Below are 12150 nucleotides of genomic sequence, written 5' to 3'. Positions count from 1 at the left end.
TCAATTAAGCTGTTTAATCGCGAGAGCAAAGTTTTTTATGTTCGAGGGCTGACTAGAGGCTATACCTAGAAGACCTTGTCGTTAAGCTATGATAAAAAGAATTGCTTATGAAATCATCGCCTGAATTATTCCCTTTGTTTGACCCCCCGAAGTTTTTTCACCTTGATCAATGTTGATGTGTGTGCTTATTTTGTATGCCTTGGGCTTTTTGCTTTCTATTGAAAAGCGCCCACACTAGGAACCTCTAGGGCTCTAGTACCATAGGCAAAACATGTGAGTGAAGTACCAAATCAAGCTGGGATTTCTCTTCCAGCTTAAGAATTTATTCGTTTTCAGCATTTCAATTTTGTAACTTTGGGGGGTCATGTAACACTATTACCCTCCCTAGGCTCATCACAGTAGTAAACTCCCTTTATAATACTTAAGCTAAAGGTCAATAGGGACTACATTGTGGCACTTTTTTTTTTTGTTCATTTTCAGCATTTCAATTTTGTAACTTTGGGGGGTCATGTGACACTGTTACCCGCCCCAGGCTCATCACACTAGTAAACTCCCTTTATAATACTTAAGCTAAAGGTCAATAGGGACTAAGTCCACTAGAAAGCCCTAGTACATTGCACACAATGCTTAAATCGGATTAAGCACCTAAAGTAACCATTGATTATTAGGAAGGCATTCCCCATGGTATTAAGAGAAGATCTCTAACTCCTAACTTGGTCAAATTATCTTAGTCAAATTGCTTGATTCTTAAACCTATACAAGGGATTATGATAGAAAATTATATAGAATCAAATTTTTAATCTAAGCAAATGTGCTAAATATTGTGCTATCAATGACATTTAAAGCAGACAAACATCGATGCTAAAAAGGAGACAAGAGGCAATGTTAATGGACAAGAAACACTTGTTCGTGTTGATGATTGCACTCAATTCTAAGAGTGAACAAGAGAAAGATTCCATGAATTTAAAAATCCTAATAATGGCAACACCTTCCTGTACACACTAGAAAACACAAAGAATACCTCTAGGAGGCACATCAGTGGGAAGAGGCACCAGCTTTATTGAACACAATGAACACAACATAAAGAATCCGAACCTAATTATTTACACCCTCTAGAGAGTCAAGGGAACATGATATTGAATAGATGGGCGGATAGCCCAGGTCTAAACCCATATCCTCATCATTATTGAGAAAAACAAAGTCATCATCCATGAGACCATATGTGCCATCCATGTAATCATGTAACTCTTCCTTATCATTAGAGGCACAAATGTTCACTAAGAATGTCACTAGGAGTCTATAGTCATCTTGGTCAAGAGGGTAAGCTTGTGCAATCGGAGAGACGTCCTCTATTAAGCATGGATTGGTCGTGGTCAAGAGACATATCAACCATTCTAATTCCTCTCACATGCTAGCGTATCTACCAAATCCTATTCACAGGCAAGCACCGGATAGACTATGTGAAACACTTGTGAAAAGTAAAGAGGGTACCTCTCACCCAAGGTAGAAGTGGATGACTCTAGCATACTAGCCATATCTGTACACACAGATAGATGATGGTTAGTGTGCAAATATTATAAGGGTCATGTTAAAAGGTCGTTTCCTTGTACATAATGTGTTTTTATGATTTTGGATCATGTACTAGAACTTGTAGGTTTTCAGCCTTTTTGTTTGGTGGATCCTGCACTTTTACTTTTTTAAATTTTTGTTTTCTTGAGTATAGGGCTATATATATACATTCCCTAAGATTGGGAGATTGAGAGGTCAGGGGGGAGGAAGGTTATAAAGAGGGGAGCAAGTGAATGATGGATGTCAGCAAACACTCCACCCTTCCTTGGGTAGATCATACCTTTTGGAATGCTGTAGTCACCTTTTGAAACCAATTGCTCCAAGTTATCATGGGTGAAGACCAATAGTTGTTGACCACCCTAGGCGTTACATCTAGTTGCAAGGATGGTAAGGTACTCTCCCATGATTTTATTTGAAACGTTGTTGTAGATGGGGAACTTACAACAGGAGGTGAAAATTCTTTCTTGTTTGTATGGATATTTACAATGGTAGGTGGAGGTTGTGTTGAAACTTCTATTTATGAACTACATGAAGAGTAATAAGCTTCATTCATTTTTTCTATAATTAAGCAAAGAAAAACAAGTCGTTCTCACTTGGACACCCATACTAGCTCCGGATCCGGTGTATAGTGTTATGTGATCTTTCCCTTTCCACAATCTTTAATCGGCTTTATCGTTACAGGGTTTGTCTCACATAGATCAGGTGACAAGTAAGAACACAATTTACATTTTGGCACCCAGATTTGATAATTTCCTTGATAGTAGCCTTGGGCTTCCAATAGTCTTTTAGGAATCCAATGCAACGTTTTCTTACATTTCTTGGAGCAAGTGGGGAGTCTCTTACAAGATTCCTGTTTTTTAGCATCAAAAGTTGGCGCTAAACTCGGGGGGTTCACTATGTGTAAACTACCATATCACGTGCGTTCAAGACATGTTTGTAAAACCCCTTGTCTGTGAATTTTGTTAAGAATGTAATGTACCCTTTTCTTTTAAATTTTGTAAGTTTTTTTCAAATTTGAAAAAATAATGCCCTTCTATATATATATTTATGTAAGTTTCAAGAACTTTAAATACCCTTCTATTGAACTCACATGATAGGTTACATTTTTACTAGGTGACCTCCTCGGGGCGCTAAAGAAGCTTTAGGGACCCATTTGTATGCTTTCTTCATTACATTAGGATGGGTCTTATGTGTCTCAAGCTTTGTTTTAACCATAGAAGTTGAAGCTCTAGAGAGTTGGGCTATAGGGACATATGGTTCAATCTCCTAGACATGCACTATTTTGGGTTGTATTTTCTCCAGAGGCGATTTCTCAGGGATTATTGCTTGAGTGGCAGGGCTAAGAGTTGGTTTATGTATTGTGGCACTCCCAGTCCCCCAATCAATAGTACATTTGGTCGCTATCATCTACGTGCATCCTAGGTTTATATTGCTTTCCATAGTTCCAGAAGGCATGACCAAAAAGTCTTGAGCTACAACCCCGTTGTGACAACTGACAGAAGTGTGCCAGATTCCAAAATCCGTAGTTTTTTTCTTGTTGACACCCTTGACTTGGATAGTACTCTCAGATAGAGACGACTTTCTTAACTGACACCACACCCCATATCAAAACAGATTATATTTAGCACCCATGTTCGATAAAGCGTTATATAGCACTTTCCCATATGTGCTATTTAGCTCAATAGGGTATCGTAGAAGTGTCAATCTAAACCAATCATCCTCTGTTTCAATGTGGAATGAATGTGTAACTTGAAGGTTGGCCTCTCATTGGCGTCTTATGCATTGTTGTCGCTCCTTAGTCTCAGCTTGTTTGAGCTTGTATCTTCTTTAATTATATTTGTGCCTTAGCTGTCTTTTTTTTATGGATGGCACGTAGCTCATCTTGGATTAAAGGATCATAATATCTTTTAGATTTACTCCCATTGAGAAATCCAATGGTTTCAACTTCATCAAGATTTTCCACACGAATGGTACCTTGTGGGGTGATTTCGCATACTCTATATGGTTCTTTTCCTGCATATTTCAAATTTTTTTGGTCTCGTTTTACACTCCATACATAAGGAATTTATCACCAACATTGATATCTTTGTTCTTTAGATGACGGTCAAACCATTTCTTTCTCCACAAGTGCATTTTGCACAACCAATTGCCTTTCTTTGTCTAACCTCTCAAGGACATATAAACGCTCAACTAAAGGGTTACCATCCCAACCTTCTTGTGAAGCTACTCGTAGACTATGAATTACAAACTCCCATCGCATAACTGCTTCTTCTCCATATACCATTTTGAATGGTGTACAATTAATAGCCACTTTGTAAGAAGTACAATAAGCCCATAGAGCTGATGTCAGCTTCAAATCCCAATCTGTGCGATGAGCTTCCACTATTTTGGTCAAGATAGAAATCAAGGTCTTGTTAGTGCTCTCAGCTTGGCCATTTAGTTGTGGGTAATACGGTGTAGACTTATGGTGATCTATCATGAAGTTTGTTGTGAGTTCCTTTATCACTCCATTTATAAAATGAGTACCATTGTCCCTTACAATTTCAAAGGGACAACCAAATTTTGTAATAACGTTCTCAAAGAGAAACTTGGTAGTTGACCTTGCATCAGCCTTGCGTGTCACCCTGGCTTCCACCCACTTTGTCACATAGTCAGTGGCAACAATAATATATCAAGATTGAGTGTTACGAGCTGCCGGACTAATTGGGCCTACAAAGTCTAAATCCCATTTTTCAAATGGTTGAGTCACTTTAACAGGATGTATGGGCATCTTATCCTTGTTGTGTGATCTTATAACGTTGGCATTCATCACACACTTCTGCAAAAAGTGATGCATCCTTAAATAAGGTAGACCACCAATAGCCTGATTGCAACACCTTTCTAGTAGTTAGCTCCCCTGAGAAATGTCCTCCAGCTATACCCATGTGGGCTTCTTGCAGTATGTATAAATACTCATCCTCACGAGCACAACATCTAAGAATATCGTCCTTCCCTAGTTGTAGAGAGTTCATGCAATTAGAGAATAAGGTTCACATACCTGTAACAATTTTTGAGCTATATCCTTACGAAGCCCTTTGGGTGGAAAACCGTTAACTAAAAAGTTGAGAATCTTCTCACTCCATTCATGCATGGTCTCTACCAGGAACAGGGAAGTATCGGGCAATTCATCATCAATTCCAGTAGGGGCTTCACCATTGGGTATGCGAGACAAATGATCCACCATGACATGTCTTTTACCAGGTCCCACCACAACGGTCAAATTAAACTCAAGAATAATTAACAACCATCATGTAATTCTTCCCGTGGAACAAGGTTTATTTACTAGATACAACAATGCTTGACATAGAAAACAAACTTGTTGGCAAGAAGGTAGTAGAAAAATTTCTTCACTGCATAGATCATAGTTAAACCTTCCCTCTCTGTAGTGGTGTAGTTTCTCTCAGCATCATTTAATTGACGACTTGCAAAGCTAATGGGGTAGTCCATGTTCTCCTATTTGAGCTAGAACACACCCAATAGCAAAGTTAGATGCATCAATATGCACATGGAAAATTGCATTCCAATTGGGCACTCATAGAATGGGAGCACTAGTCAAGGTCTTTTTCAATGACTCATAAGCATGGTCACACTTCGCAGTCCAGTGGAACTCAATAAGAAGTTTGTACAATGGATGAGCTATCTCGGCAAAGTTTAAAATAAACCACCGGTAATAACTAACATGGCCCATGAACCTTTGAACTCCTTTACAGTTTGTGGGTAGTGGCAAATCATCAATGGCTTCAATTTTTCTCTCATCTGTGGAAATCCCATTTTTGGACACTATATGCCCTAAAATGACTCCATGTTTAACCCAGAATTGGCATTTGAAAGGGTTTAAGGAGATGTGATACAACCTACACTTCTCAAACGCTTTTCGTAAACATGCTAGATGTTCTTTCCAAGAGGAATAAACACAACATCTAAGAAAGGCTCACAAAGCTCCCTCAAATATTCTATAAAAGCAGTGTTTATTAATCTTTGGAATGTAGCAAGAGCATTGTTAAGCCAAAAGCTATAGCACAAAATGCGAAGACTCCAAACTCGGTTATAGAAGCCATTTTAGCTTGGTCCTCTAGTGCAATTGTGATTTGATTGTATCCAAAGTACCCATCTAAAAGGCTATAAGCTTCCTTTCCTACAACTCTTTCAAGCACATGTTTTGAATATGGCAAGGGGTAATTGTCCCTTCTAGTGGTGGCATTGACCTTCTTGAGATCCACGCACACTCTGAGTTTCCATTCTTTTTTGACAGAATAAATATTGGAGACACCCATTCTGAGTGCTCAACAGGGTATATGAATCCACATTTGACAAGCCTTTTAATCTCTTCTTCATTGGGTAGGGTTATACTAGACTGGTTTAGCCATGCTATTCATGGGGATCGTGTGTTGCACCACGGAAGGTGGAACACCTTTCATATCATGATATGTCCAAGAAAATATATCCTTGAATTCCTTGAGAAGTTCTTTAAGTACATACTCCTCAGTCTCGGTCAGATCTTGGGCAATGAAAACAGGTTTGGACTCCTCACCAGGGTTTGCTAACTCTATTTTCTTAACTATCGTTGGACCATCATAGACTCCATTACTTCCATCGATAGGTGTCCTCTGTGCCTTTGTATACACAACCTTACGTTCCTCTATGGTGTAGGATTTGATATGTTTTGGTGCAGGGTGTAAGTCTATTGGGTCTTGTTGTTCTATGGACTATGATCTCTCATCAGCTTCCTCTTATTGTTGAGCTAACTCTCGATTTTGTCGTCTCCTTATGGTATGGCTCAACGTTTGCTTCTTTGTAACCTCTAGCTATGCGATGCCAATGGGTTGTGGACTACACCACTTAACGCTTTGAAGGTATTGACCCCAGTTATCTACCAACTTTTGATGAGTTTCACATGCCCCTATATAATTAAGCCATTGTGCGGTACATTTCTTTTCATTTATTCTAGCACGCACATTTGCTTGATATTGTCGCCTCTTATATCTCTTACTCTTCTTGTCTAATTTTTTATTAAGGCCAATATCAAGTGAAGAGTCACTAGATGAATGGCTACTTGTGTCTTCTCTTCTCCTAGATAGATTCTCATCTAGGGTACCATTGGGCCCTGAATGGTTTGTCCCCACATTTGCACCAAGATTTAACTCAGATTCTTCGTCTTCAAAGTCAAATCTAATTGATGATTCTGACTCCAAATTGTTTGGGCTAGAGTCTTTTGAGACGCTACTGGTTCCAATGTCAGTCAAGCCTTCATCTTGTAGGTCATCAAAAGCTATATGCATTGCTCCTATCATATTTAAGGGTACTAGTTGTGGCATTACATCTCCTCAGGTGTTACCTAGGTCGTCCCTCTATTTCCCCAAGTGTCTATGGTTGTTGCTAGGTGGACCCAATCCACATTGTCAGACTCAGTCATCCTAGGTAGAACATCCATACAAGCAGAATCTTCCCCAACATCAGTGTCCATCTTACACGTGTAACAATACTGCAATGGGGCCGAGTAAACTGTGGTGTCAGATCTATTATCAATTATAAATTTTTTTCCTAGAGGATGTGCCTGACCAGTTACAAGATCAACTCAAATGACAAAATCTTGGAACTGCAAGTAGACATGGTTTTTAGACCAATCATGCACCATTTTTGCTTCCCTCATGAAAGGACGTCCTAAGATAATCTCAGATGACATAGTGTGCTTGGAGAAATCCATAACAACGAGGTATTCCTTATTTTGTGTCCAAAGACCTTGATCTTGAGATCTTCTAGCATCCCAATAGACTTAACAATAGTCCCACTGGCCATTTTTACCACTATGTTTGTGGTCACAAGGTGAGGTCTTCCCATAGTTTCTCATCAAACTTTAGTTACAATGCTAACCCCAGCACCACCATCAAGGATTCCCTTCACATTTTATCCTTTGGTAGTGATTGGTATGGTCGCATTAAATTCATCACCTTCAAAGTATTGTCCCAACTTGTTAATAGGTATTTCAACAACAAAGTTCTCATCTAGGTTGGGTTGTGGATCTAAGTGTTCCTCCTCCATTAGCATCTCCCTAGCTCCATCCATCTATGCAAATTGTGGTAGCATGGACTTTCAATTCTCCATTGAGGAAAGCTCAAAGAGCTAAGAATAGCTCGGGGTCTCCATATAATTTGGACATGATGGTGGTTCTAACTTCTGAAGCCATGAAATCCATCAATTTGGAAATATTTAACGGTACTTTTTGGGCTTTAGTCCCTTGACGTGGGGAATATGGGATCTCCATTTCTTCGATAAGGTCAAGTAGTCCCTCTGTAAACATTCTCTCCAACAAGAAGGGAGTACGCCCACTTTCCCATGACTTAAAGTCACTTTCTTCTTGGATAACACTAGGTATGGCTAGTGGTCTATGGACTTTGTGAGGTTGCTTTTGCATAGGGAACATTGTGTCGGTAACCTAGATCTGCCTCGATGCTGGCTCTAGATCCCTTTGGGTCTCTTCTACCAAACTCATTAATTGCTTGACTTGCCTGATCTTCTCTGTAGGGTTTGGGTAAGTTCCTATCTTCTTCTTGGGTCCTAGCCATTGTGGCTCATGACAATCTTTCTTGTTTTTTCTTTTCTAATGGTTGTTTTGGTCTCCAAGGTTTCACCTAAATCAAAATCCTCTTCAACGTTGTTCATATATACGGGGTCGTCACCAGTCCCTATGTTGGTCTTTGAACCGGGGTGTGACTTCGCTGCTTTTTGCGATCTCTTACTTCGTGTTTTCTTCTTCTTTAGAGATTGGGCAATTGATGTTGTATCTCTTTCCTCAAGAATATAATTTTGGTTTTGGAGCTTTAATCGTGTGAGTACATTTACTGGTATCGCAGGTGTACTTTGTGTTGGCTCCTCAGTAACCTCAATTAAATTCAATGGCATTATCTTTGGTGCATTTGGATTTTTAGGACATTGCCACATCGATTACACATGAGTATCGGCATTGTAGATGTGCTTGCTTGATTGGTTTGCATTAGTGTGGCATTCTTTTGTAATCTAATAGAACATTCGGCTACACGATGTGGACCTCCACACTCATAGCATTGAAGAGGTGGTCTCTTGGCACTGCAATTGATATTTTGGCCTCTTGCCACAAGAGCAGCTACTTGATAGACAGGTTTGACTTGTCCCCAATAGTCCTCCATGTAATATTGTGTACTTTCTTCAAGTGCATCAATCCCATAGGCAATATTATGATCTATATCTTCCTCACAACCTTCCAAACCAACAATCGATATCTCACAACCCACTTGATTCACAAAAGTGATTCTGGGATGTGATGGTTGCAGTCCTAGCACTGCAGGTGGTAAGTGTGTTGTTTGAACAACATTCTTGGCCCTACGGACCATGTGTGGTGATGTTTGTTCAAGAGGTGGGATCGGCATCAATGCAGGCACTTGAGGTGTATCCGTCCATGCTAAGGTTGGTCTATTGGCCATCGCACGTTTAAATACTATGCAATACTTAGCTTGATGACCATACGTCCCACAGGCATTGCAATTCCCATTAAAATTTACTCTAAAAGTAGGGCATTCACTAATACTATGCAGACCATAGCAAACTGAGCACCATTGTTTCTCTTTTTCTTAAATACATATGATTGTTTTGTGTACCACGATTGTCTCTAAGACTCTCTTGAATGGCCTTGGTGAGATCTGCTAAAGTCATCTTAGATATCTTTGGCTCTTTAGCAATAGGCTTTAGGGTCATTGGTTGACGCCCCGATGCGTGCGAGCTAGTAGATTTAGGCTCAACAAACACTCTTTCTCCTTGAATCATTAAGTTGTCCTCCAATTGGATCGCATTGGTGGTGATTGCTTCCCAAGCGGTGATACCTCTAATGAATAGGCCATTGTAGATACCCTCATGTTGTAGTCCCCTAATGAATCTATTGAGCAATTGGTTATTATTGAAGCACTCATTTGGGTTACAAGGGGAATTCAAATGCTTCAAGTGACTAATGAAGTCTCTCACGGACTCTCCTTCCTCTCGTTGGGCTTTTTGGAGCTGAGATGCTACACCCCAAAGTACTCCCCCTCGTATGTACTCTTTCAAGGATAGTCTCCTAAGTGTAGGGAAAATTGTTCTCTCTTCCATCCTTAGGATTCTATACCAATCCCCAGCCTTCCCACTCAAGGTTATGTCATAAAATCTAATATCTAATATCTAACCAACCCAAATTATTTTCTCATATTAAATTGATCACTTAATGTGGGAGAATAAACGGGAACAAGTGTTAAGATATAGACATGTGCTTATAGATCTATCTCAACACGGGGCCAATGGTAAAGGGGCCCAAATGAGAGATAGTCTATCAAAGAGCAAGGCTAACAAATGGAGTATAAGACCTTAGGGTTATCTTCATTGAAGACTTCCAATAATGTGTGTAAAAGTCCTTTGACCTTAGGTAAGCTAGGGCTGAGCTTGAGGCGCGCGAACCCGACCCAGCTCGAGGTGATTTTCCTGCTTGTCATGCTTGATGACTAAGGTGCTTGAGGTGCTTGAGGTGCTTGAGATGCTTGAGGTGCTTAATGATTGAGATGCTTGAGGTGCTTGACATGCTTGAGATGCTAGGGTTGCACTTGAGGTGAGAACTCAGCCCAAGCTTAAAGTGCTTAAGAGCCAAGCTTGTGGTGGGAACTGGGCTTACGCATGAGGGGCTTGAGGTGTCAAAAAGTCAAATATTCAATCCCTACAAGGATGGGGCGAGCCCTACATGAGGGGGGATGAGAGAGAACACCCACACACTCACACAAGGCATGCATGGTACAAAGAAATCAAAAGGGACACTTGTCAAGTTCCTCCTCATGTTGCCCTCATGGTGTGCCTGAAGCCTATTGGTTGGCCACCCAAGGAGTCCAATGATAATTCAAGAGATTTAATTAATTGATTTAGCATTTATCTAGCCCTCTCTCTCAAAGGGGAAAGGGGGACACTTGTCTCAAGGCTACCCTTGCTGCTTGTAATGCCTCTTGCTTATGAATGGTTAGGCCTAGAGGGGTCCAATGAGCTTCAAGCATGAACTACAAGGGGGGGTCGACCCAAGAAAGCTAGGGGGTTGCTTAGGGGGTATACTCACCCACACACATTCACAAACACTCTCATTGTGTGCTATGCAAAGTGCAAGAGCTCCCTCTCCTTCTCCAAGCAAGTAGAGGTTGAGAGCCTACACCAACACTCTTGGATATGGAGTGCAAATCCAACCAAGAGCCATGCTTCAATGCTTAAGCTTTCCATCTCCTTCTTCTTCATTACTATGCTATTATGTATACTAGCAACAAGAGTTATGATAAGTGAGGAACTAATTCTTTCTCCTACGAAATGTTTCTTCTTCCTCTTCCCTACCCTCATTCCCTGCTAGTTCGCTCCACCTTCGAAGGTGTTTTGAGGTCTTGGGACTGAGGCTTGGGATAGTTAAATCTTTCTTCAAGTTTATGTTATGTTTGTGATGCATGAAGCTTTCTATATTCATTGCATCACCTAGGTCACAAGGAACACAAAGATTGTATTGTAACAAGTCTCTCTTAATGGGAGAAATCATAATACAAATGCCTATTGGAGGGGGGACCGGCTCCACATAAATCCGGTCCTCAATTGTTATCATGTTCTCTAAATTCTCTCTCTTGCAAAAGTATTTTTCATGCCAAGTTAACTAATTGCTATGATTATGTTGTTATCTTCAATTATGTTCACCCGCTATGCTCACAAAGTCATTTCTCAAAAGTACTCTCATTAATTTCCGTTACTCTCAAATTAAATAGGCCAATTCCATTACATTGGTATCAGAGCATTTGGTTTCTCTTTTCTTTCTTAAGAAGAGAGGTCCTTAAGTAGACTATAAATGGTTGATGTTGTTAATTATATTAGGTTAAGTGGAACAGGGATCTATTATCGGTTTTGTTGAGCCCACTATGTGGGGGATGGTGCACACCTCGGGAGCTTTGTACTTAATAATGGAGTCTTTTTAGACTTGCCTACGGCTTTACCATTATTGAGCCATAAGAGTCCAAAAGGAGCTAGCCCTCGGCAACTCTTCTATGTTAGACCTACTCCTCTACTCTCTATAATTAACCACTTCGAGCCGTGGGTGTAGATACTTAAGAGCCGATTTTTCAAAGGCTAAGAGGAGTGGAAACTAAGGTTTTGAATTGCCAAAGCATACACTAAGTACATACATAAATTTTGTTAACATGGCTGACAATAATCAAGAGATTAGAATGAACATTGATAGCTTTGATTTTGCACATGAAGGTGCTAATGAGATGCTCCCATGGTTGTGAATTATCTCATCACTAGGTTGCAGCAAGCTATGGGCGACCCTGCTTTGCAAGCCAAAGTGACTCAACAACTTCGTGCTTATGGAATTTCCCTTCCTCTCCAAGAGGAGAGAGAGCTTAGGAGGCCTCTTGAAGAGACCCCCAAAAGAAGACTCTCTCCCATTCGAGAGGAAGAATCCAAAGAGCATGAAAGCAATGAAAGTTTACGTTCCTTTGAAGATGTGGCTCCACGAAGACGGTGGTCTAG

Source organism: Adiantum capillus-veneris, chromosome 15 (genome assembly GCF_014529385.1).
Source record: "Adiantum capillus-veneris isolate H3 chromosome 15, ASM1452938v2, whole genome shotgun sequence".
NCBI classification, from domain to species: domain Eukaryota; kingdom Viridiplantae; phylum Streptophyta; class Polypodiopsida; order Polypodiales; family Pteridaceae; genus Adiantum; species Adiantum capillus-veneris.
This window is presented reverse-complemented; position numbering follows the sequence as displayed.